General features: G+C 39.9%; 1 protein-coding gene across 5 annotated transcripts in view; it reads left to right on the top strand.

The window, feature by feature from the left end:
* RAB6A (RAB6A, member RAS oncogene family) overlaps positions 1-27,676 on the top strand; it is a 64,310-nt gene that overhangs the window by 1,686 nt on the left and 34,948 nt on the right. The window lies entirely within an intron of this gene.

The raw sequence follows: 27,676 nt of genomic DNA, 5'->3' as shown, positions 1-27,676 counted from the left end.
GTCTCAGGGTGGGGTATTTGTTCCCTCAGCCACCTTTGGTCTCTTATGTGGTAGGAGATGATGAAATACTAGTCTGTCTTTTTTTTTTTTTTTTTTTTTCCTTCCCCAAATGACTTGTATCTTAGTGTTTCCTCACTCATACATAGATGAGCTTGGTGATAAGGCTGCTATTAAAATTATTTACCGATACATTGGTGGTTTCCTTTAGTCTGTTCGTTTCATTTCTTTTTTGTTTTATTTTTTGGTATTGGAACAGCTTCTCTTCATATTAGGGATTCAAAGAGCACAAGTTCAACTTGGGTATTTTTATTTTTTTTTGGGTAAGTCACCTGATCTAGTTGGTGAGGTGCTATTTGGCCAGCCATTTTATGAGGATTTTGGAAGAGGGTCATGTGTAAAAGATGCTCCCCTCCCCCCCCAACCCCCCTCCCAAGGTATTTGAGAACAGCTCCCCCCCCCCCCCCCCCAGGTATTTGATAACAGGAATCTTAAGTATTAGCTATGAGTTTGCAAAATGCTTGGCTTGTTTTACTGTATTTCTGAGCTTCGATTTCATGAAGCTTTTCAAATACCTCCATGGAAGGTTGCAGCACCTGGTACAGATCTTAAATCTCAGCAGCTCTTAGTTTACACGTGGATTTCTTGCCTAATCTAGCAGACATAACATCAGATATCTGCTTCCTCTAGTCTTTGTCATTTTTTTCCCCTCTTGGCTAATCATTTGTGTTCATACTGGAAGGTTTTAAATCCTGTTCATAGTATCAGATCTGGAGAGGAGAGAAGGGATTTTATGGGTATAGTGTAGCAAAATAATTCTAACTAAATATACATAGCACTGCAACTGCTGTCTTGACTGTGGCTTATGGATGGGTTCAGGCTGGTTTGAATCTAGCTTGTTAGGGCCCAGCTAGCAGCTGCGGTGTGGGTTTCAGACCTGCCTTTGTCTCAGATCCTGAGCGATGACTCCGTGACTGATCTGCGCTGAACTCGGTGCTAAACGTGGCGATGCCAATGGCAGCGTAGCCCTTGGTGTGTCCACAGCCCACGGGTGCTGCAGTGTGGGCATGTTCCAACACAGCACTCGGATGATTCTCGTCTCTGATGGAGAAACGGCTTTTTCTGAATTCAGCTTGAATCTCTGTAGATATTGCTGTCATGATGTCATTCTGTCTAATTTTTTTTTACTGACCAAAGGGTGTATAGCTCCCATTACAAATGGCTCCTGGAAGAATAAATGCCCTAATAATGTTCTTCTGTATGATGGAGATAATTACAGAAGCATCTCTGATGCTGCAAAGGGAGTTCAAGTGGGCTATGCTTAGACATAGTTCCCTTTGTCATTTGTTTTGAAGGTTAAGGGAAATGTAGAAATAAAGTTTTTATGAAAGCAGCTTTCATAAACGAGAAGATCTCTTTGTACAACTGTTGCGCTGGATTGCTGTATTTGCTTCCTGTTTAGCTGAAAGGTTGTCTGCCCTGTTGGAAGGCCATAATTAAAGATACCCTACTGCTGCTGGTAGGGTGGCTGAATGCTTCTGTTTCATTTACATTCGGGGACTTCACAATGACAAATGAAATGTTATGAAGGGCTACGATGTCGATTAGCTGCCTCAGCAACCAAAGCTGGCTAATATCAGACCTTCTGTGCTGACTGTATACAGGCTCTTCAATAAATGTGTATTTTACGGCTAAGAAATTCTTAACTGGAGTTCATTACTGTGCAGGCTTTACAGCCCTTCTATGCCATTGTGTGAGCAATCACAGACATCAGAGACAGTATCATTCCATGTGAGATCTGGAAGCATCTCCGGATGTTTTATTCTTATTTGAAAGTGGGATTGCACAGTGGATGCAGCGTCTCATTTTTGCTGGTATCCTCAGCCATATTGTGGGAGTTCAATGTCGTATACCTAGGCGTTCGTGTGGACTGCAGTGATTCTTCCTAGTTATGCTGTTCATCACTAGCTGCAGATTCTCTTTCCCGTGCTAAGATGCTGATTTTTTTTTTTAAAAGTCCCTTCTTTCCTTCCTCCTTGATCCCCAAAATCTTGTCTCCCATGTCTGTTACTCGCATTGTCTGCCATTTCTGCCTTTATTGCACCAACTCCTTGAGTGCTTGGTGCCATGGCGAGCAAGCTGACACATTGCTGCAGCTCTCTGTCCATGGGTCCTGCCCGTGCTGATCAGTCGGTCACTGGTGGTGTGTGTTGGCTGAATGACATCAGGTCACTCACGGCTTCTTTCAGGATTTACTGCAAGTCATTGCCTCTCAATAGCAATATGGTTCTTGTGTCCCCCACGCCCCTCCCCAGCCAAGCCTGGGTACTTGCCGCATGTACTGTGGATTCATCACGAGCCTGCAACATAATCCGTGTCCAGCTAGAAGAAGCTTCTCTTTCTTTCTCTCATTTTTTTTTTTAACTTGTAGTACAAGGATATAGCATTGGGTGGCTAGCAAGAAGGCAACTTCACCAGCGCTTGCCTTAATTGAATTACTTTTCTCAATGATTGAAGATTATACAGTTTAGCAGTTTTAAATATGCTAATCTTTACTGAAAAGGCAGAGAGAGCTCTGTGCTGAGGGATTAGATAGAACTATTGTGTATGTGGGGAAAAAATATGCTTCTTACTGCCTTTGATCTTCTTTTATCAGGTGATTTGCATCAGTCCTAATGCCTCAAGTTTAAGAAATTCTAATTTCTGGGTCACATCAGTTAGTGTATATATCACCTGTGTTAGGGTAGCTTGCAGTAAATATGGTATATATTCAAATATTAATAACATCTTTAGTTCTGCCTTGCATAGGAGCACCTCTGCTTATTAATAAATTGATTTTTTGATTGAGTGAGCAGAACTGAATGCTGGGGTACCACAACAGAAATATTCTTTCGTCACATGGGTTTATGCTGCAGCTTTTATTGGTGAGCAAGTCTGAAGGGCATTATTAATATGTACAGAAAGCAAAATAAGTCCCTGTTGTCTACTTCTACTGGCATTTCTATATTGCATAAGATCTTAAAAAAATGTTAATTTGTTCTAATTTTCTCTATCAGGAACCAAGATTTTTAATATTGAAAAAACTGATAAGTACCAGATAATAACTTGAGGAGTGTAACTGTTTGGAAACCACTGATGAACTATGCTGTTGCATAACAATGTTGGTACAGGCACTGCTGAACAGTGTGATGTGTCTTATTAGATAACTGGGGAACTGCAGGTGGTTTGTGTGTAACATGAAGCCGGTGTAACACTGGTCACAGTTCAGCCTGTTTGCAGAGACTGGCATCCCTGTGCAACTTAAAACTCCCTTTTTAAGGAATTCTCAGCTTTATGAGCTCCAGAGAGCTGTTAACTTGTCTCGCCAGTGGTTTAAAATCTTATCCCCTTCCCTCCTGTTAATTTCCTAGTGTCTTGGTTTTCCTGTGGCAGGGTGTTCAGATATTTGGGTTTATATTTGGACTATATGCGTTTTCCATGAGTTGCTGAACTTAATTTTCTTGGGTACATCTGGAGGCTGAATATTGCCCCAGTTATTTCTCTTCTTCATTTCTGAAATAGCCTTTCCTATAGCAATGTCTGGAAGAAGCACGTCAGACTTGGAGAAAAAGACTTAAATGTTTTGTGGTGCCTGTTCTCATGGTGCCTTTTGATCCCTGTCTATTTGTGGAAGCCTCTGAAGGAGATAGATCTTTTCTTCAAAGGAAGAATAGCTGCGCCTTTCTGCACTTTGGTGTGTTTTTCTCTCTGTATCTGAAAAATAATTTGTGAACTTGGAAGGAAAGGATCTTCTTATCCCTCGATTTAAAATAATGGATTTTGTATCTGCAGCTGTTGGGGTGTTTGGTGGTACTTGACACTTTCTTGGCACATTGATCCAGGTTTTGCGAAGCTGATGTCTGAGGCTTTTGCTGAAGCTGTAAATGGGACAAACAGAGAAACAAAGGTGAGGAACCTCATCTGAGGCCACCTTAGCAGAATATCTAGCCTTTGGAAATTATCAGAGCCGACAATTGTCAGCCATTCTTCTCAACTTCACTGATCATTAAAAATCTGTCTTCCATACTCAGTTTGTGAGGAAGTAGCTACCTTCCCATTTACCTGATAATTTAGTCCAGGTGTTGAAAGACATTTGTTATGTTCATGCATGTACAAGTACCTGTTGTATATACTACTGTTTAAGAAGAACCCCAAACCAACAAACCAAAACCAGCAAAAACTGTCAATGGTTTGAAAAATGGCCCAGAAGAAATGGAATTTTGCTGTCTCTGTGTGAACCATCAGATTTTTCAAGACAATCTCCAAAACTCACCTGTGAGTCCTGTAACCTGCAAGAACAATTACCTTGTGACAGACGAATGTGTTTCTGAAAGAGTATGGGAGCTCTGATGCGTCTCTTCTGGTATGGAGCAGGACAGGACAAGACTAAAAGCACTATTTTGAAAATTAACTGATATAATCAAAATGATTATGAGTTTGACACATCAGTATAAATTATTGATGGAAGTAGTCTAAAATTGTGTGTCTCGGCAAACAAACAGCAGTCAAAATACAGACTGGCAGTGAAAGTAGAATTTTTCAGGTCTCTTTTCTTGATTTATTTACTGAGCTTACACAAAGTTGGAAAGCTAAATGGATTATTTCTTTTCTCTTCAGCACAAAACAAACTCTTCTGGCTCTAATATATTGAAGGGCCCAGGGACAGTGAACAATTGAATCAATTACTTTACATCGGATATTTTCTTTTTATGTTCAAAGCATGATGGACTAAATATGTTTTGGAATATTTGAGTAATATTAACTGAAAAAAATTGACTTTTTTGTGTGTTTCAGTAGTATTTAACTCTTAACCAAATGTGGCCTGGTGCAACACACAAAAAAAAAGCTAATCTGGGAAGCAAATATTATATGGAACTAAATCTAAATAAATTCTTTTCATCCATGTGACCTATGTAATGGTTCAGTAACTTTGGGGAGGGGGGCTATGTACATATATTATACTTAGAAAATATCAAACTTAATGCAAAGGCCATACTGAATGGATAAGATCCTTTTGGGATGGAAATTGCCTCTCATTGGTTGTCAACCAGTAAAAATACCAACTTAAGAAAATAACCAACCCTAAATGCAAAGCAGGATCAAAATTGGGGGTTTAAGTGGAAGGGCTTCCTACTCCTGATATTGTATGCAACTCAATGTGATTATAAAACATGCTGCTGAAGCCTCCCCCTGTTGGATATATGAACCTGGTTTTTTTGTGCCACCGAGTTCTTGAGCCCCTTGCTTACTTTTGGCTGCCTCCTGTTGAGTCTGTCAAACAGAGTTCAATCTTTAAATTGGGAAGGAAGTCCTTAATCAGCTGTACAGCACAATAGGGCCATTTGTTTAATTTGACTTTTTAGAACAAGGGTGTAACTTTCCTTTTTTGTTCCCTGTTAGCATGTTCCTTCTGCTGGAGGGCTTTAAACCACAATGAGTCAGCGCTGCCAGAATGCCAGGGCATGGTTTCCCAGTCCGCTGTATGTTTTGAAAAGACTTCTTGGACTTATGGCATACCCAGGGTGATGCTAACAGGTTTAGTTACAGTGTGCACAAGAGAGGCTGAGGAATACATTGTGTGATGTCCTGAAGTTTGACTTTTAAAGTATGTTTACAAAGCCAAACACAAAATGCTTGAGACTCTTGATCGTGATGAGAACCAGTTAGAGAGTATGTGCTCCAAAGTCCCTTTCCTTCTCTTACGGCATTTTTGTCCACACTGTAACTTCCTCCTCTAGTCCCATCACAAGGACCAGAGCTGGAAATGCCAGTCTCTGCTGTGCTGGAGTCTTAACTGGTAACTCTGCAAGCGAATCCTGCTTGACCTTGGCTAATTTCATGAGTGCAGGTGCCTGCCTAAGTACAGGTGCACACTGATATCACCCATGGTAGTTGCTTCCATTTTAGTGCACAGAGTTGAGGCATACTTTTAAGTTTCCATGACTTGACTAGCTGCCAGTATCCCCTGGAGATGCCACACAGCTATTCTGAGATTTGCAGGCTCGTAGTGTTCTCTCATCCAGACATGTGTAGGTGTCATCAACACACAGAATTAAGGCTTTGGTTTAAATCTAAAGCATATTTGCCCAGAACTGAAAGAGTTGGGAAGAAATACTGGAGCAATACTGGTAAGCAGGTAGCTATTTGTCTTCAGACATGGCCAGAACTAGCTGCACCGGTGGGTAAACCTGCTAATGAGAAAATGTTCTTAACTTTCACTTGGTCTCCTCTATGTCTTGAATTCTGACCACTTAAACCTCTGTACTGTTAACGTTTGCGACCATATAAATGAATGCCATTTATCCTGTTAAGTGACTTTTTTAGTGATTTGCTTCTAGGAGACCAATCGGCAATTGGTGCATCAAAAAAACCCAACCCACTCCAACATTTCTGTAATTAATGCAGAGGCCAGTTTATTCCATTCCTCTAAATGCTTCCTGCTACACTTCCTGTACTTGTCTCTGTCTAGGTTTGAGTTACAGCCAGTTCATTTTCTTAATGTTCTTGATACGTGCAACACAAAGGGAAGGGAAATTAAATGCAGAATAGATGTGTAGCTAAGAGGAGAGGGGCTCTCAGTAGGTGCAGTCTCACCGGCAAAGCTCCAAGCAGTGGCTGATGCAGGACTGACAAGATTCCTGTCAGTTTGATCTCTGCCAAGGGGGTCTAAGTAGCTGCTCCTAGAGTTGGGCAGAGTGAATTCCTGCTAACAAGTCAAGAGCTCGGCTCTGCAGAGGCTCTGAAGCTCTCTGCGCAGAAATGGGCAGGCAGCATTGTATTAATCTGAGCGCAGAAGTGCTTCTCTGCAGCTTGTAGGGCTAGGCACTTCATTTGTTTTAATGAAGGTGTTGCCTTCTCTGGGAGTAGAAAATATTCACTCATTACTGACTCTGTCCTCTTCCGCTGGCACAGAAATGGTTGTGAGAAACCCTACTTGTCAGTCATGGGAGGATTTTTTTTTTATGGCCTGACAGAAGGAAGGCTTAGCAGAGGAATCTGAACTAGATGAGTGATTGAATCATCCAGTGGATGTCTGAGGTGGCGGAGGAAATGAAGAGAACAAAATTTATTGCAAGTGCTGTGAGCAAAAGCATAGTGTGCACACGGAGGTCAATAAATCTTGGTGAGAGCAGCACGAACTCAGAACCAGGGTAGAGGACATTTGATTAGAAATGCAGTAAGTGGAGAACACTTGCTTTTGGAAAAGCAACCGAATCTGCAGGTAATGTTTCCTGATGAATGCAGTCAGTGTTGTGAAAGTAGATGAACAGGGCTTAACTTTCATGTATAACGGAATTAATTGGTGGTGAAACACCGTGCTGCAGTGTCTTCTCTTTCAAAGGAAGTTCTGACCCCTTTTTGACTCTACTAGGCAGCAGTAGGGCAGGTCCTCAGGCTAGAGGTTTGCTGCCTTATTTGTTTTGTCTGTATTACCTGATTCCCCCCTCCCCCCCCCCCCCCGCCCCTTCCCCTGGTTTCAGATTGATGCATTTGCTGCTGAAGCAGTTTTTGAGTATTGTGTCCTTGGCTCACTCAAAATAGCTGAAAAATCACTTGTGTCTGCATAAAAGCTAGGATGGCTTTACTAAACCTGGGCTTCTGCTGCTTACTTGGATAAAGCTGTAGGTGAATCTTTCAGCATAGCAGCTGAAAACAGCTGGAGGAGGCTCAAATTAAAATGGCCAAGGAAAGCTTGAGTTTGGTGTATCATCTCAATGAAATCCTAAGTTGTTGTTGTTTTTTTTTTTTTTTCCCTTCCTGACCTCAGTTTGCCTTACAAAGAGGTCTTCACAGGCTGGGTCTCTTCCAGCCCCTTGTTTCCAGACCCACCCACCAGTTCAGGTTCTTGTAATTCCTTCTCAGCTTTCCAAGCTGCCTCTTAATATCAGTTCTGTGTGTATTCAAAATTATATTCCTATTCTTTCTGCTCTTTCAACTTCCTATTTTTCTTTCCTAGTTGAGTTATCTTTGGCCTTTTTTTGGTGAGCAGTCATTGAAGTGGCTTTTATCCACCATCATACAATTAACTTTGTGACCACAGTTCTTTACCACTCTTTTATTTTTAGTTGCTCTTAAACCTCAGTGTGACTTGGAGAAAGGGATAGGTATTTTACTGAAACTGCGTAAACAGTAGGCAGATAAAAAGCTTGTGTCCCATAAAATTTACCTCTTTATTTGGATGCTGTAGGGTAACAGCAGACTTCAAAAAAGCTTTTCCCAATGAAAGTGTCACAATCTTGTAATCATCTGCTGGTTTGGTGTTAAAAAATTATTTTTCTCCCTCTCTGTTCAAGAGTGCAACAGGCTGATAGGTTGCTTCTGTTTATATCTGTAGTCTTGGTGGACTTTTTATGCTGTCACAGCAAGTAATTTACAGTTAAATACAGCCTTGGCTTTAGGAATTCTACAATTTTGCTTAAAAATACAAGAGGGTTTTTTTTTTCCTTTTCTCTGGAAGACAGCTGGGTTTTCCCCCAAATCACTGAACTGCAGAATATATAGTAAACTCAAGAGGAGCCTTGTGGTAATTACTACATCCATTCCCTCCAGTAAGTCCTGACATCTAGAGAAAAATTTCCCTATGGAATTGTGCGGATGATGTTTTAAATGGTTGTTGTCATCTGTGCAAGACTTGCACAGCTAAGAATGAGACAAAGGCTTGACACCTGGCTTTGCCTGCTTTGTTTCAGGTTAAATCAGTCCTTGTTGTTTCCAGTGTGTCACAAGTCAGAACTGTGCCCCTTGGAAGGTGGAGGAACATGTATCCTGGGCTAGGGGTATCTCTGGAGCCTTGATCCCAGGAAGAGCAAAGGCTTTCCAGCTTTACCCTTTGGAAAGTGGAAGGAGGGAAGAAGTGTCCTACATGAAATGCTTTTAAGGAGTTTCAGAACAGCTCTATGCTTTTTCACCAATTTGATGCTTTTCAGGCATTCACCTAAAATTCCTGACTCAAGAATCTGCTTTTACATTTTATCTCCGTGCTGCTTTGATTTCAGTAGTTGATTCCCCACTGCCACCATCAGCCACACTGTGGAAGACTGCAACCAGGTGTCGCATAGTATTTACTGTACTTGGTGGCAGCTTTTTTATGCATCTTTAATGGCAAACAAATGTGACCTTCTGTGTTTGGTAGTATGTCTTTGAGGTCCTCGAAGAACCCTGTGGTGCACTGAAAGCTGGTTTTGTAGGTATGATAGCCTGAAGACCCAAAATTACCTCCTGTGCATGTTTATCCAGGGAATTGCTAGAGTTAGAAATAAGTGTTTTCTGTGTGTCTCAGAGAGTAAATATTACAGTTAAATAGGAACTTAACTAGTATTATGTCCTTAGAGCCCTTATATGAAGGGATTGTTCCTCTGGAAAATACTGCTGGAGGAGAATATTTATTTCAAGATACTGTATCCCAGCTGGAGTGTAGATAATTCTCCTCTAAAGAATGTCCTGGTCCAAACCCAATTTCTCATATAAGCACTTCCTTTTTTTCTATAGTCAAACCCTACAATTCTTTTTGGAATAGCCTTTTTCTAGAAAAGGTCAGAATAAAAGAAACAAAACCAAAAAACTCGTTCCATTGACTATTTGGAACCAAATTCCTATCTTTTAAAGACTAACTTTTAAAAGAAATTCTTCTGGATGAGCATTAAACCTTGGGTCTGCAAACCCCTCAGGCTCCATGGCCTCTTTCCAAGGCATTTGTGAAATGCAGCTGAGAAGGACAAGTTTTTTGTCAGCTGGCTTGAACTCCCTACAGAGGGGTCTGTGTCTCAGTTAGGAAGTTTAGAGGCCTGCACACTGAAAGGCTGAAAACTGTTGTGCTGGATTAACATTGCTTAGTTTGCCAGATTAACATCTTTTGAGCTTGAAGTTCTTAATTTGCAGTGCAGGGGGAGCAGGCAGCAGCAATGTCAAGTGTCCATGCTGATGGCCTCTGTTCTGCCCCAGTGTGGAGGAGGAAAGCTGTCTCAGGAGCAGAGTCGTGAAGGAGAAATGGGTAGTGTGATGTCAAAATACACTTATCTTGAATTCTTAACATAAGGTATATGTGTTGCCTAAACTCATATGAGCGTCTGAGGAGACCAGGGTGTGCAACTTCTTAAACTGTGCTATTCTCAAGTTCTATGTGTTTTTTGGTTTCTGTTGCTAAAAAAATAAATCATGGTTGGTTTTTTTTTTGGTACTGAAAAACAGGGTCCTGTGCTGCTCTTGTAACATGCACTGGTATACATGTTCTACTCTATTTTGATAGCAGCTATTTTCCTCCTGTGTTGCTGTGGTGTTGCATCATATAGGCCAACCCATGTGTATTGTTGTGCAGAGGATTGTATACATCTCTGGTTATTTTTGCACCAGTCCCCAGGTATTCTCCACAGACATCCTTGTCAACTTGGATCAGCAAATGCTGACTGAATTCGCGCTGTACTTTGTGGAGAGGTGTGCTTAATGAAAGTGCACAGAATGTACTGTGCATTTCTCTTCCTTACAAGCTGCCTCCTTAGAAGCCAGGCTGCATCGACCTTAAATCAGGACTATTTTAAGATCTTGTTTGAGCTTCATTCTGAAGTACCACCTGTGTGTCTGCCTGAAGAATGAGTTTGAGAGAAGAGAGCTCTTGTGGAAGCTGTTCTGCAGCTCCTTGTGTGGAAAGAGTAAAGGTCAAGTCTTAGTCCTTCCAGAGCTGCCCAGAAGATGGTAGGTTCTGGGAATGAGATGGAGTCACTGAGGAGGAAGCTATGTGGAGCTCTCTTTCTTCTTTTTGTTCTTTTTTTCTCCTTCCCCCCAGGCAGGACAAAAATCGCTACAGTGTGAGAGGGCAGAATTTTCTTTGGGGCAGCATAGGGTAGGGAGTCATGAGAGGAGGGAGCAGGAAGAAGTATTTGCTTGTTTTGCCACGTGGATAATGGTGGTGGGGATACATTAGGAAAAACTTAAATTTGTTAAAGGATGGAGGGAAGGAAAGTCAGTAGTAATCCCTAGCATTTTAATAGGTCTCCTGAAACTTCTCTAATTCGTTGCTTGAAAAGGCTCACTTAGCATTGCTTGTTGTGCTTTCAAGGGCAAAACATTTAGGAAGATAGTGATAGCGTGTTTTAAGGACTCCATTCAGCATGTGGTACAGGGAAATGATGGCTGGATTCCCTGAGCTAGATGATAGCATATGCTGGTTTAGCTTGCATTAGAATAATGTTTAGTGCTGAAAAAGAGTAGAAACCATGAATGTTTCACTCCAGAAATGTATACTCAGGTGGCTGCTGATTTTATCTCGTCCCTTCTGCAGCTGTTCTCTGCCTGAGGATATTGCCATCTTAACATTATGTTCCATAGCTATAGAAAGTCTTGCATGTTGTATACCATGATACCGTGAAGGAGAAATTTCTCCTGTGAGACAGACTTAATCTACTCTCCACTTAATCTCTCACCACTGCAATCTGCTGCATGGGATTTTAGCTAGTTTTCTCTAACTCGCTAGTGTTGGTTGCATCTTATAATGCAGTTTTTTTATTTATCTGACTTTAGCTCATTAAATTATGCAAGTAATAGTTAAGATGGGGCAGGGGGGAGGTTGCATGGAAACAGAGGACAAAGACGGAGGTTGTAATCTGCATACTTATTTAGAGGGGAAATTGGAAGATAAACATTTGAAGTCCTGTAGTGGACTTGGTTAAAGGCTCTATGCTTTGTAATAGTTATCAAGATTTTTGTGTTAAACTTCCTGTTTACACAAATAGCTCCTGGCAGGAAGAATGGCGGTATCCATATTTGCCTGGCTTGCAACTGGGCTGAAGAAGTTGTCTACCTGAACTACTAGCACTGTGAATCAAAAGATTTATTAGGAGGGGATCCAGCTGTGCCTAGGCATTGTGGAAATATGGTGCCAGGTAACTGTGGCTGTAAGGAGCCTAAAAGAACCCTTGTGGGTTAGGAAGAAAGGACAAGGATAGATAATATTCAAGCAGAATGACAGATGCAGTGGTGACAAATGTCCTAATGCTGCATTTCTTAGTGACTGCAGAGAGCAGGGTTTAATTAGGAAGGCATCATCTGCAGGAAAAGGTGATGAACCAAACTTCAGATAATCAAATATTACAGGAAAAACTCAGGTCACAGAAGCACATACAGCTGCTTTTGTTTGCAGAAATTACTTCTTTCCCATGCTTTCTCCAAAGGCAATAGGATAGGGAGAGGCAGGTAGGCTGTTTTTGGAAAATTCTGGTTATTCCTATCACAGCAGTGAATCTGGCCCTTACTTCAAAGAGAAGATAGTGGAGGCAGAACTCCAGGTTAAGAGTTAGCCACAGTGGTGTAGAGACCTTCTGTGGATGGCAGAGGATGGAGATGCATTCACACCAACAGTGACCATGTGGTACTGAGGTGTGGGAAAGAGGCCAGCTTTGGATCATTGGGAAGGAGTTTATAGGTGAGCTCTAAAAGAAAGAATTGCAAAACCTGAAGAAACTTCTGGATACTTGAAACAATTAAAAAGCCAGTGGTTTAGGGAGAGGGAGTGCTTTTGTTTGGCTTTTATGTATGCAGTTATATATATATAATGTATGAAGGGATGTTGCAGTATAAAAAGTGAACCTGCAATGCACTGAATTCTTCCAGCTATTCAGACATAAATTACATTAGAACCCCTTCAGTAACACTTTACAGAAATTAATAATCCAGATGGTTCTCTTAAAAGATAACACTTTACAAGCCTGTATTGTGCTCTTTCATTACAGGCTTCATTGAGATTCTTCTCCAGTTTGCTTTAAGAGGCCAGAATCTGAGATTTCTGTAATACAGGTATTTTGAATAGGGAAGAGGAGAATATTGGCTTTTTCTCGTAGAGAGCTGGAACCCCTCTCAGAAGGGCATAGAGGGCTGTATAGATGTTTAAAGTGGAGGAGAGAAGTAGTTCCCTGTTACAAAAAAATAGAAATAAATCTACTCAGATCCTGTACTGACTAGATTTGGAGCTGAGAACGCAAGGTAGATGATTAATAATTTTAAGTGTATAGGAATAACAGTATGGAAAAATTTTGTTGAATTAGCACTTTTAGAGGTGCTTTGCGCAGCTAGTAAGCAGGAAGGATGAAGTTCAAATTTCTATGAATAGTGTCATGCTGTGAAGATCAGGGTCTTTAGACTATTTCAGTTGGAAGGGACCTACAACGATTGTCTAGTACAACTGCCTGACCAATTGAGGGCTGACCAAGTTAAAGTGTGTTGTTAAGGACATTGTCCAAATGCCTCTTAAACACTAACAGGCTTTGGGCATCAACCACCTCTCTAGGAAGCCTGTTAATTTATGCTGTTTATGCTATGTATTTATTATTATATTTATTTAATTTATGTTCGTTTATGCTGTATTTTAGGGAAAGTTTAGTAAGAATCCTGAAGTCTTGTGGTCTAACAGAGTAAAGAGTACAGGGTTAGAGCTTTCACAACTGTTGTGACACAGCTGGCTGTAAGGTTGTGATAGCCTTCACATAAAGCTGTTATAGAACCATATATTCATCTTTAGTAAAATGGATGCCACTGATTACAATGGGAACCTTGGTGACTAGGTTGGATGTAATGTAATATCAGGCATTTGCATTAGCGTGGGTGAATTTTACCCCTACTTCTCTGCATCTGTAATGGGGGCAGAGAATTACTGTGCTTTATGTAGGTGTTAGGAGAATGATGTTTCCCATCAAACCTAGGTTGTTTTACTGATTTAAAACAAGAATTCCTTAAACTATGGGCATGCTTCCAATTAACTTTCTTGAATCTCCTTCCTCAGTGGAGATATGTTGTCCTTAAAGGTGCAAAATTCAGACATAAAAGTTTACTCTTTTTTATTAGTGAGGGCCTGCCTAACCACAGAGTCTTTCAGATTAAGTGAATAAGAATGATGTGTTGAGTGATCTGTTGTTAGCTTATGAGGCCTCTTGGTTAGGTTTAGTTTGTCTGGTTAGCACCTTTCCTAAGGGTTGGCTGTTTTTGCTGATTTAATTCTTGTGGAAGTAAACTGATAGCTACATTAATGTGCCAGAATTTTGGGCTTTGCCGTGGTTTAACCCCAGCCAGCAACTAAGGACCACGCAGCCGCCCACTCACGTCCCTCATGTTGGCATGGGGGTGAGAATCAGAAGGGTAAAAGTGAGAAAATTTGTGGGCTGAGATAAAGACAGTTCAATAGGTAAAGCAAAAGCCGCACATGCAAGCAAAGCAAACCAAGGAATTCATTCCCCACTTCCCATGGGCAGGCAGGTGTTCAGCCATCTCCAGGAAAGCAGGGCTCCATCACACCTAATGCTTACTTGGGAAATGCCATCACTCTGAATGTCCCCCCTTCCTTCTTCTTCCCCCAGCTTTATATGCTGAGCGTGATGCCATATGGTATGGAATATCCCTTTGGTCGGTTGGGGTCAGCTGTCCCAGCTGTGTCCCTTCCCAATTTCTTGTGTACCCCCAGCTTCCTCACTGGTGGGGTGGTGTGAGAACCAGCAAAGGCCTTGAAGCTGTGTAAGCACTGCTCAGCAGTAACGAAAACATCTCTGTGTTATCAACACTGTTTTCAGCACAAATCCAAAACATAGCCCCATACTAGCTACTATGAAGAAAATGAACTCTATCCCAGCCAAAACCAGCACAGGGTTCAAAGCTGCAAAGGAGATAGTGAGGGATGTTTCCTGGTTTAGAAGTATGTGGGCGATTCAGCTAAATGTGAAGAAGGTAGACAATAGTTCACCTGTCCTTCTGTAATCTATATATGATCTGTATGTATGAGAATTAGCTAATGAAAACTGCTTTTCTCCCTGTTTCTCAGTAGTTCCAGGAGAGGAATCCACTTCTGCTGTCTTGGGAGAAGTCTGAGGCTTGCCATGGGTCACACATCTGAAATAGGACGATCCTATGTTTCTCTTTTTGCCCTAAGATGACTGGAACTGTTCTGAGTGGAAGCTGAATCACCCAGATTCCTCTCTTCCATTTTTGTATAAGCACGGAATACCTATTACAAGGTTAATTTAGCATTATGACAAGACCCTTTTGATGTTGCGGAGGTATCCAGAAGTTTGAAGCACCTTGCTCACACTGAGCTCTTCCAGGTTTTTATTCATGACATTCCGTTTCCTAATATATTTGCCACTTAGAAATAGAATCTGTCTTGGTGTTTTGTAGTTGAAAACACCTCTTACAGTGAGTTAATTAGCCACTGTTGAGATGTTTTTAAATAGAGGCATTTTATGTGTTGTCCTGTTTGCAGTATTAAATGAATACTTTCTGTGGGACTCTCCCTAGACAGACTAGTCAAAATGTTTGCATCTTGTGATTCAAATGCTGTGTTATTGCTGGAGCCAGTTTGCCCGGATAGTTCCCAAGAGGAAAATTTAATTTATTTTTTTTTTTTAAAGAAAGGATAAACTGCTTGGTCTAGAAATTTCTTTACAGTGCCTTAAGAACTTTTATCAATGTTCATAAAATAGTGCAAATAAGTCAGATATTGTCCTTTTTTTTCCCCTACAAATCAATTTTTTTCATGAAATCTATGTAGTTCAGGAGCAGTCCTAAAGGCTGTACTGTTCTGTGTTGCTAGTATCTAATAAATGAACTTACTTTTTCCTTCTTTAAAATGATGTATAGAGTACTCTTAATGGGTTGCTCTAGAAGCAGGGATGAGGTATCTCCTTATTTCAGCAGCTTTGTGTGCCATCGGCAGTTTGTGTCCTGTCCAGTTAAGCTTTCAAGTGGGAAATATAACAGCTCAAACTAGAAGGGAAAAGATGAAGGTTAAAACTTGACTGCTCCAAGTCAAGTGGCAGGAATTGGGGTGTTCTGGGATGTCTTTGCTGCAAGGATCTTTCAGATGTGCCAGCCAGATGTGACTTTAATAGGCAGCATTGTCAATAGTATTGTGATATTTTCATCTGGTTTTTGAGTGTCTAATAATTTTAAATTTTCCTTGTTTTTTCTAAACTTCATTGGAAAATTATAGTACAGCCACCAGTGTAGAATTCAGTGTCATGCTTTCTTAAAGTGAAAATTGGAGATTTTGCAAAGACTCAAGTTATTTTAATAATGTTTATAGAGTGTTGAGGCATGGGGTGGGCATGGTAGCCTTCAAAAAATCAACTGATTTTGATGCGTTCATGCTGTGGTAAGAAAACTCACAGAGGGAATTCAGTTTTCTTCTGGTGTATCAGCAATGACTTCACATTTCTGTAGAATCTATTTATGTGCTAAAGTAGCAGGACACTGTCCATGTAACCTGTTCAGTGAAGTGCTTGATTTACCATCTCAATTTGGGGCTGCTTCTGAATGAGACAAGGTGCTGTTTTGCTTCAATAGTTCTGAAAGCTAAAGTTAAGGTAATGGCTATTGAACTTCATCCCAATTTCTCTGTTCAGTTTTGGCTTTTTGTAAGATTTTTTTTTGGTCAATTTCTTGATAAAAATATGATAAAACATTGTGTTAACTTTATTAATAGACTGAATTAAACCTTCACGCCTAGTTGAGCCGCACGGTTACTTGAAGCAGCTGAACATGTTCTCATCAAGACTTTCCACAAAAGTTGAATCGGTTAAATAGCATTCATTGACTTTCACTATCAATAAATCTAGGTTAAAGAAATTTCTTAGGGGGCAGTTTGGTATGCATTCATGACTGCAAAAAAATCTGGGAACTAGTATGCTTTTAAAACTTAATAAAATAGACTTTTCCCCTTACAGCTATTCAAACTTTTCAATCCCCTTTCTTCTTGTGCTGATTTCTGCCTATATTTTCTGCTGTCTGGAGCAGATGTGATTCCTTTTGTATCTGGTGAATACAGCTTTTCATGCACATTAACGTAATCCAAATAATATTTATAGCTGATGATACTGTTGTTCTTAGATTACATTTTCAGAATCACTAACATCTAGAGAATATTGGATTGACCGTCTATGTTTAGGCAAGATTTTTCCCATGTGTACATATCCTGAAGGAGTAGGAATATATTTACACCTCAGTCTTTGACAGTCTTGTGACAGGAGAGAACTGGACAGGTGATTTTTGATCAAGACTTGTTTTAGGGAAGAAGCATCGAATGCACTTCACTGAAGTTCAGTTTTGTAACCAATTTTAAATTGTAACTAAACAATGTAAAATGATTTGGTTCTGTTCTTAGACTGTTCACTGTTAAGTTGCTGTTCATCTTTCTGAATCTTACGCCTTAAATTAAAAGATGCGAGACCACTGGAATTTGAATGCTCTGAAGGTTAGAGTGAAACATAACTCATCACAATCCTGGGACTCTGTACCAAAGAAGAGGAGGAAGATAATCTGCGGTTATCCAAGAAGGAGCCTAACTAGCAGCTGAACTTGGTAGTTTCAGGTAGCAAATTATAAGACATGGCAACAGGTCTCTTCACTGATGTAATTTCTAGTGTTGTATTACGATTGTCGTTGATAATATTCAAATCTCTGGAGAAGATGAATGATGCAAAATTAAAATTCAGGATTTCTGAAAGTATTTAAGTACTCTTGCATAGGGAAGAGGAATCTCTCTTGTTACTGCATTATGTTCCTCAGATAGCAAGATTTGTTTTTGACGGTGGCAGAGAAACAGACATTACTCTTTGTGGTGCCTTACCACAGAGATAATGAAACCAATAATTCTGCAGGGAAATGTCACGGGTGCACTATAATTCCGAAGAATGCAGAAGAGTATTCTTGTATTAGATGATGTGTTAGCCTATCGTTTTTAGTTTATCCTATTTTAACAAAAGTTATTTTTGGAAAACGTTGTTGTGGTTGAGGATTTATATGCAGATTCCTGTGTAACCTGCCCATGAATATGGTTTGTTCTGGAAGCAAATACTGTGTTAAAGGTGTTTAAACTAGAAATTCATTATATCTTTTGAAGGTCTCCCTCTTGTTTTCAAAATGTTTCTGTGGCTATTAGTTTCTCATTTAAACTGGGAACTTAAAAGTGGCAGTAAAATCTGGAAATCTAGTTGAAGGGATATCTCTTCTTGCCACTTTCTAACTTTTTTTTTTCAGTAAATATGAGCAAATGCTTCATAGGAGCATGGATTGTTCACCTAAAGGTCACTGATTTTGGAGAAGTGAAATGAAGTCTTGAGTATTTTTACACTTAACATGCTCATTCCAAAAGTAATTGTAATTGCAAGAGAAGGAAACAATTGTGTTGATTCTGACTTTATGCCAATCTAAGATACTCAGAGCAGTTTTCTGAATTGGGAAATGTCATTTTTATAAAACTGTTTTGTTTGAATCTTGGGATCTAGGTGATGGAGGAGCTCTTAGCTCCTTCCCCTTTTGCAAGAGGAGCTCAGTGCAGAGCAACAGTTGCACGCTTTAAAGAGTAGATCTACACTTCCAATGCAATGTCTGTCCAAAGTGGCTTAATTACTTTTGATCTGTGTATGTAGCATTTTATATCTTCCAAGTCTTTTACAAGCATATAATTAGGTATTTAAAAATAAAATACTGGGATGTAAAAATTGGATTTTATGAATGATTAATTACTTAAGGTGTCCTTGTGGATTTTTGCTCAGTGCTGCACTTGTTTTTAATGGCATGTCTGAATGATCTAGCCTGTATGTAATATGCTTCAAAAAGTGAATTAATCCCCATAGGCTTTAACTGCCATCATATATAAAGTGAATATTAAGCTACCCTTGCATGACAATAATAAAACTTAAATATTGGTCTTCTAAACTTGATAGGTTCAAAATTTTGTGTAAGAAGCAAGTGGACCATTAAAGCAGTTGAAATAATAAAAACAACCCCACAAAGCCACCACCCAGTTAATAAACAAACATGCAGTTACAGTTAAAGGCAAAGTAAATATTTAATGGATCAAACTTTCCTGCTTTTGGCTTTATTCTATGAATCTAGCTTAGAAACCATTGATGAGGCTAGAAGTGACTTGACATTCAGTATGTATTAAATGTCTCTAATAAATTTATTGCTTCATAAAAATGTTTAGCAATATAACTTTACAAGAGCTCTTTTTGAAACAACCTGACCCAAGGGCTAAAGCTTTTTGGCGAAGATGAAGTTGTCTTAGCATTTGCAATGTCTGCTAGTGTGTTTACCTTGTAAACATACACATAAATTAGAACCAAAATTATAACTGAAATTTGTGTAACATTAATGCATAAAAGTAGAAATACAGTGGAAATTATCTGTAAGCTATTACATGAACAACCACCACTTTTTTCTTTTGTACTTTCTTGTACTGCAAGCACCTTAGGAAGTGTTAATGTAACTGCATTTCTGCCTGAACTGAATATGCTACAAGGATGAGGTGTCTCTAAAAGCATTTAATTTGTCTGAATGTGCTCACAGCAAAGCTGTGTGTTTTATCATTGAGTAAACCGGAACAAAGTTAAATAGAGTTGTTCTGAAATTTCAACCTGAACACCACAACCCAAAATTGATTCTTTGTCCAAAAATTGCATATTAAGGAAATGATTAGCCAGAGTGTTGTGGAGACTATTGGAGTAATAACTAAACAGGGCATTTTAGTAAAAAGCAAATACTAAATGTCATCTGTTCTGACTCTCTGAACTCCTGTTTACTACCCAGCTGCAGCTCAACCCTTACCACTTTGAGGACATTTGAATCAGAGCCTAAACGAGATAGTTCTTTAGTATGAGCAGCCTGCTATATTTTGCCTAGGCATACAGGTGTCATTTTAGAGCCCGAATTCACTTTTAGTCCCTGACCTGCTGAGAATATGAAATTAATTTAATCTTTCTTCAGTGGGACTACCTAGAACCCTATTCTACCTGCTACCTGTCTTTTAATAATGAGATTATACAAGATTTATTCATTCTCTGATTTTTGAGCTGAATCTTGTAAATCTTCATACTGTAGCTCAAGGAAAGGCAGCCATTCCCAACTAAACTGCAATGGAAATGAAGAGGACTTTACTAATCAAGATCTAGTACTGTTCCTCCTCCTTCCCTTCCCCTGTCATCCTCCAACTCCCCTGCCTCCCAAATCTGGTCTTAAATGTTTTTTTCCACAGAAGCGTACATACAAATATAACTTGGGTTAATATTGGAGATGGTTGTACAGTCTGATAGTGGAATACTTGTCCATGTGTTGGGTGAAATCCAGTGTTTAAAAGCAGAGTGAGGAGTCCAGAAGACATGACTTTGCAAGAACTACTGCTCCTGTTCATCAGCTTTAAAAAAAAAAAATAAATTCTGAGATGTTATTGGGAAGCTCCTCCTACATGTCCTGCATGGAATGTCTTCTGCTTTCCAATCTGTACTTACCTGCTTCTTGCCAGCTGAGTTGCTGATTAGATCCACCTGAAATTCTCTTCCTTATGTTGACCAGCAGCTGAGACCTCCTTCCTCCACTTGCTGTGCCTTGCTGCTAAGAAGTTTTGAATAGAGACTGTGATCACATGGACTTCCTTACTACTGAGTCTTCTTCCTTAGCTTCATGGTCATCCAGACTTGATCAGAAGATCCTTGGGACATGTTTTACAATATTTCTGAGTGCTCTTACAGTTTTGTAGACGTGCTGCTTTGTGTTACCAATATTTATACTGAGGCTTGAAGAGCCTTACTTCTGAGGCATTTCGTGAGCAGTTAAAATAATAAAAGTCCTTTGGAGCGTATTTTAAGCCTAATTAGATACTTGTTTTAAAAAGCTTTAACTGTGTAAGACAAGAAGGAAAGCTAAATCTTCAGGCTGTGGTGAAAAATATCCTGAGACTATAAATGTTGGGGTTTTTTTGTTTTGTTTTGTTTTTTCATTCTTGGCAAATAATAAGAAGAGCCTGTGCAGCAGTCTTTGAAATGCAAAGGTGACCTGGGAGTACCTTTAGTTAATTACCCAAGCTTAATGCCGCCGCCGCCGCCGCCCCCCCCCCCCCCCCCCCCCCCCCCCCATTTTCCTGGATATCTCACGTAGCAAATGGGAGCATATCATTCATCCTTCCCGTTCTCTGGTTGGTTTTGAACTCATCTGCATGACAACTGCCCCTTCGGTCTGCCATGCGCAAGAATAGTTACTCTTTAGGATATTTTTTTTTTTCGAAATACTTAAAGTTAGTGTCATCAAAAGGTGAAGATTTTCCTTTTAGAAATATGTAAGGTGTTAATAGTCTTATACTTCGGGCTCCTACACATGGTCTTGAAGTAGGGGGGCTTTTTTAAACAAAAATTGTGGTGCCTATGTATGAAAGGCAGCCCTGTATCTTGCTGCTGCTTCTAACGTAGTGAACCAGGGCTTAAGAAAACCAGGAATAGAAACCAGTTTCCAGAATCCATTCTTGAGAGCCACAGCATTTAAAAAAAAAAAAAAAAAAAAGGTGTAACAAAACTCAGTGCAGGCCCTTAGGGAAGTGAAAGGAGTTGTTTTTTTCCAGTTGAACAGATTTCACTCACAGTCACTCTAGCGTAGATTTTACTTGTATGTGTTCTCATCGGTGTCCTCAAAAAGATCAAGATGTGTGCCCAAATGTTGTGGCTGGAGTTGCTTAATGTGACACAGGACAGGACACAGTTGAGTCCTCATCCTGTCTCTTGGATTCTTCTTGATTTTCTGATACTTAGCTGCTATTTGTGGGCTGTACTTATGTACCACTTAGGAGCTGAAACTATTTGGGACCTTTCCTCTAGGTTTTTTGTCTTATCCCTCTTAGGGCTTGGGCAAAATTCCTGAGTCTCCTTGTTCTTTTGTTTTCCTTATCTGGGGACTTAAGGCTCCAGTTCTTGATCTTCTTGTTACCTTATCTTAGGTTTATTCTTCCTATTCTTGCTGTCTGGTCATTTGAATGAAACCACATTTACCACACTGTGTAGCAAATTGCATGTGTAAATCCATTAATCCTTCTTCTGCTGTTGCTTCTTGTTGCCTGCCTTTACCTGCATACTTCATTCATACCTTCTTAAGTTTTTTGCTACAGGTCTTTACAAGATTATGAGTCCCTTCCACCAAGGAAAAGCTCCTAGCTTGGTCTGCTATAGATAGTAGAAGACAATTTCTGGCTTCTATACCAGCTTACAGGGTGTCCATCATTCAGAAATGGGCAGGATTCTGCTTCTTCAAAACTCAGTTGCTTTCAGCCATGTTTAAGGAGAATATTTGGCCCTTCTGTACAAAATGATGGAAGATTCAAAGTTCTAAACATGAAAGATGACAGATGTTCTCACTAACAGAAAACTGGAAGTACTCATAAAGTGGCATTGTGTAACTTCCCAGATGCTCGATGTTATGCAAGATGAGGAAAACTGAAATTGCCTGAAGGTCCTCCTCTTGTGACACTAATTTTGGCTCTATGTTGTTTTTAGAAATATTTTAAACTGTGAAAATAGCAGTGGTTATGTTATGTGGTTGACTTGGAAATCCTCTGCAGAAAACCAGACAAGTGGCTTCATCTTCAGAACACACGGCCTATACTTTAATTTTTATAGCTGTGCTAAGAGGTAACATTTCTATGCTTTTTATTTTACTATCTTGACAGAGTAATCAAACTACTGTATTTTGCTTTCTATAATTTTAATAGACCTGTTCTTTCCTGTTCAGTAGTGAGGGGCTGACTTGTTCTTTTCTATAGGTTAGTGCACGTGGTGGGAAAAAACCAGCTTTTATATGAAAACTTTGCAGTGTGCAACTTAGTTGTAGAGAAACAATCACAGCTGCAAAGTCTGTAAACTGAGTGGTTATGAGATGGAGCTAGAGGACTGACCCATGTTCAGTGTTTCATTTCTTCATGACCATGACTGAGCAAATAGAATGAGATTTTTTTGTATTGTGCTCTTTCTTATATTTCCCCTTTTGGGAGGAAAAGTAAAGCTAATTACTGACAAAACCTACAAGAGTTAATGAAGCTATTTATCACCATGAATTTTTTGTCACTGTCACAAGACTTGGTGTGTATCCCAAGAGAAATCTTGCCCATGCATTAATAATCAGTCATATTGTTCTACTTTTATCAACTGTGTCAGTGCTTTTTAGGATTTACTTAGTGGAAAAGAGTACTGAGTTTAAGTAATTAAAGTTGTGACTAGTGTCCACAAATTTTTATTGATTTGTGTGAACCCTTCATAAACCAAAATACAAAGGGGAGCCTTGTCTAGCTTTATGTGTCTAGGCTGTGCTACAGTCTCAATATGTGGCTTAGTTTATTACTGATAAATAGAGATACCAAACTCCGGGTAAAACTAACTTGCATCTCCCTCAAGAAAAAAGTGTACTAAATAAAAAAGGATTCTAACGTGTCTAAAGAAAGCAAACAGGCTAATGTTGACTTAAAAAAAATTGATAATAGAAAATACCTTCTCTGCCTCTTCCCTTTAGCTACTGCCAAGCTTTAAATAAAAGTTACAATTCTTTGCTTCTCTTGCTGGTCTTAAAATGCCTAGAGACAGCATAAAATACATCCGTATGTCGCTGAATACTTAGATCAGTGGCACAGCAGACTATTATCCAGTCGTCCTTCAATATCTAACTGTCAGCTGTAGAACTGATTTTTTTTTCATAGTGTGGCATTTGGATCCTGGTGGAATGGTTGCATAAAAGGTAGGATCCTTTGGGAGAATTGTTACTGTGCTTGTTAGAGGCAATTTCTTGTCCATTTTCTGTCCCTTGGGAATGTGTATGTGAGGTTTAACATAGGCTTAACATTACTTCAGAGTGCATCATGTGATTATATTGGGTAGCACATGCAGTTTTTCAGGAGCTGCAGCGTCATGGACGCTGAGGCTAGCTGAGGCAAGATTTGGGGTGTGCTGCTTGAAAGCAATTAGTGAAGATCATCATGAGGATGTTCTGGCAGGTCTTGCGCAAAAGGACCCTGGTGCCAGAAGGACCAGCATTTTGTGTTCAGGAGAGCTTGGTGGGTTCTTCTCAGACCTGTATGGGGAGGCTTTTAGTTTTTTCTACAGTACAGTTGTGCTTTTAATGTTTCGGGCTTTGCCTTGTGACCCTGAGAATGTTCTCTCAAGTGTTTCCTGTTGGCCGAGAATTGTCTGTTCCTTCCCTGTTGCAGAGATGGTTTGTGAACAAGTGTTTCCTGGGGTCTGCGTCCCACCACTGCAGCCTGAAGTCAAGAGAGAGGTTCAAAAGCCAGTTGGAAGGACAGTATTTTTCCACACCTTTCCTGGCCCACACTTCCCCAAAAGGCTTCCAGAGGTATTAGTAACTCATCTTGATCAGCAGAGCCTAGTGTAGGACACAAAATAATTGAACATATGCTTCTTTAAAAGGGTGGTGTGAAAATTTGAGCAGCCTGGAGATGCTAAACTGTTAAAATATAACAGTGAGCCATCTTAGCTGTCAAAGTGGAAGGAGGAATCTTCTAGTGAGATGTGACCATAAGACCTCTCCCAAAGGAACAAGGGGCTTTTCCACTTGTCGGTATGTCCACTCGTATCTTTTTGAGTGGCAGAAATGATACTGTTCAAACAGTCCTTCTTTGAGCTTTTTTTCTCAGCATTAGGAGCAGGTTCCCTTGGGGAAGGGAAGATTTTTAGAATGAAAACCTGAGATTTTAGAGTGAAAACCAACAAAGTTGGTACTAACTAACATCTAGTGCAAGACGTCCCTGCTAGGTTTTTGAGAGCTTTTCTCTCTCTCTTTGGGAGAGATGTTTTCTTTGTATCTCTTATAGTAATATTAGAGGGTAAAATAAATCTGGACTAGAAACCTGACAAACTAATTCTTCTATTAATGCAGATGCAGACCCTCTCCAATTCCCTTGAACATATTCACAATTGTCTTGTGGCAGACTGAACTCAAAGGACAATTTTCTCATGGAGTATGGTACTCTTGAAAATTTAATACTTGTGCCAAAATCTATTGCAGAATCCCACTGGAAGACAGTTGCTATAGCCAGGGCAGCTTTTCAGTCCTTGGTTCCACCAGTCTTTACTTCAGTCCTAATCCCTCTGAATAAAGCACCTAAGTGGCCCTGTGTCAGCATAAATAATCTGCTATCTGCAGGGCTTTAACTAGTGAGTAAGAATCTTGTTCCTATTTAGTAGGCCAATAAATTAAATATATAGTGTCAGGGACAACCTGGTTGTCAAATATCGTGTTTTGCTGTTGAGATGGGATCCTTTCCTGTTGAAGTATGAGCTTGTTGAACCAGAGCTGTTGGCTTCCTTAGCGGGAATGTAAGAAGTGGAGTTGGAAGAACTGATTTTACTTAAGCTTCTGCTTTTGTTGAACACCAGGATTCAAATTTTACAGGCCTTGCTGGGCATGGCTTTTAGCAAGACCCTGGGAAAAAATACTTTCTAGGTCAGAGAAGTGCTTCAACCTCAATTTCCTTCTGTCTTGGGTGAAGTATTGTGGCACAAGCAGGGCCTCATTGCTTCTGTTAGCAAAATAGCACTGTGTACATGCTCTTCTGAGGTACTCAAGGAAAACACTGAATGAAAATTAATGTTAATGAGATTTTCAGACTAACATGTATTTTCATAGTCATCTTTTTTATAAGGCAGTTACTGAAGTGTTAATCATTTGATTACTGGTTGTTGTAGATAAGGGAGTAATTGGTCCCTTTTTGTAAATTATGGAAATGCTTGACAGGAAAGAGCAGTCGGCCAGGCAGCAGGCATGAAAACTCTTGTTTATGTGGGTTATTGCCTAGAGAGATTGACTGGAACTAAAACCCCTTTGCTCTGATGACATCTGGCTTGTGACAAAGTTATATTTCCTATTTGCTTCTGAGTAGCAAGGACATGTCTTCCAGCAAGGTCTCAAATGCTTGTGAAACTTGCATAATTTTGAGCATCACTTGAAATGCATATTCATCAATTTCTATTAGAAGCCATTAAAAAATTACTCTTTGGCTATGGCCAGGGAGACAAGTGGAACCTTTGCCTCCTGAGTGACAAATAGCTTTAGTGGTGTCTACTGTTTGAAGATGTTTTGCTGAGACTTCAGGAGCTGCAAATTTCACTGATATTCTGGGGCCATAGCAAAAATACATATAGTCAATATTTTTGCTGTAAATCTTTAGAATCCTTTAGGAAAATCATACCATGCCCGCTGTCTCTGAAAGGAAAGCATTGAGTGAACAGCAATGCATGTGAAATGCCCGATTTTTTCATATACTTAGTTTTTAAAAATGGTGCTACTGTGAAAAGGGACTTGCTTCTTTTCTTTGTGTCCCTGTTATTGTAGCATGTGAGAATAAGCTGCAGATGATATCAGCCATTCACATAAAGGCTTTATGTGTGCTCATCTGCTAGGTAGGTGTCATTCCTTGTTATATCATGCTAGTTCACTCGACTCTGTTGCTTCCCTTCCTGCTGTTCTGCACCAGACAGTCATAAATATTCATGCCTGCTTCTTACCATCCATTTAGGCTTGTATACCTAGCTTATGGTCTGTTCTAGTTTGTTAAATGCAGGCTTTTTTTAACACCAGAGTGCTGAAGGCTGTCTAGTGAGCTAAAAGGCTGATGTCACAGTTTCTGGTTTGTGAAGTTGCTGGGAACTGCTGAGATATTGAGGGTTTAAAATATTTCTTGTGGAAATTCTTCCATCACAAAGAGTTGATTGAAGTTCAAGGCACTTGCTTGTTACATGGTAAAATGAAAATGGCAACTTCCTCAGCAGCAAAATTCTGGCCGTGCTGTTTCTTACTTAATGGAAATAATGAGTAAAACTTGTCTTTTGTGGGAACATACCTTAAGCAGATGCTCAGCTGTAATAAAACTGTCTCAGCTTGCCTTGAAGAGTCCAGTTTGGATATAATCTTTGGAAGGACTAAGGGAATCAAATTTACAACGAGAAAATAAGTAACTTTGTTCAGTATCTTTCAGTACTTCAAAATACTTGGAGCTCTGTATAGAGGGGAGGGGAAGAGGTGTGTTTCTGAGGCCAGTTACCGTCTTGGTCATTTCACTGGTTCATTGGTCAGATGCTGTATCTCATTAAATTCATCACCATTTTGCGTAAAGCCCTTGCGCTTAGTTTTCTTAACTGGGGCAATGCTATTATGGTTCATCTGGGAAGGTGTTAAAATGTGTGGTAAAAAAGTTAACTTTTAAGAGGCTCAACCTGCCTGCCACCCTGCCCTGCCCAGCACCTTACCTGAACAGGAGCTAGACGATGAGCAGCACATCTTAACCTGATTCAGAGGATTGGGTGCTGATGTTAATTCACACTATGAATTTGGGACTTCAAAGTTTGTAAAGATCTTAAGACTCTATGTAATGTCCAATACTGTGGCCCGGGATGGAAAAATAAAATAGTTGATATGCTTCAGGATTACCTCAGGCTTCCAAAAGTCTTTTATATTTTCCAGTTGATTAATTTCTGTAGAGTTATTAATTCTGATTGCTTCTAATATAAATAGTCTTTGAACAACTGTGGTGATGGCTGTGATTAGTTATTTCTTACTGTTTTGTCAACTGGTGGCTAAATAGAAAATAGGAAAATGCGAAGCACACCTTTGCCTGTAGTTCACTGAGGTTGGGCAGGCTGCTACAGGAATTAAACTGGACTGTGGGATTCCTCTGCTGCCAGTTTCTCAGGACTCATTTCTGTTAAAACTTCTGGTAAGAAATAATGCCTGGTCAGTCCAAGCTGTTGCAACTGAGTACGTGAAATGTAATGTGAAATGTCTCTGCCAGTGCTGGAGCCCACAAAGGCAGCTGTGAAAGATGTGTAAGGGTGTATCCTTCAGC

Source organism: Buteo buteo, chromosome 18 (assembly GCF_964188355.1).
Source record: "Buteo buteo chromosome 18, bButBut1.hap1.1, whole genome shotgun sequence".
Lineage (NCBI taxonomy): Eukaryota > Metazoa > Chordata > Aves > Accipitriformes > Accipitridae > Buteo > Buteo buteo.
This window is presented reverse-complemented; position numbering and strand designations above follow the sequence as displayed.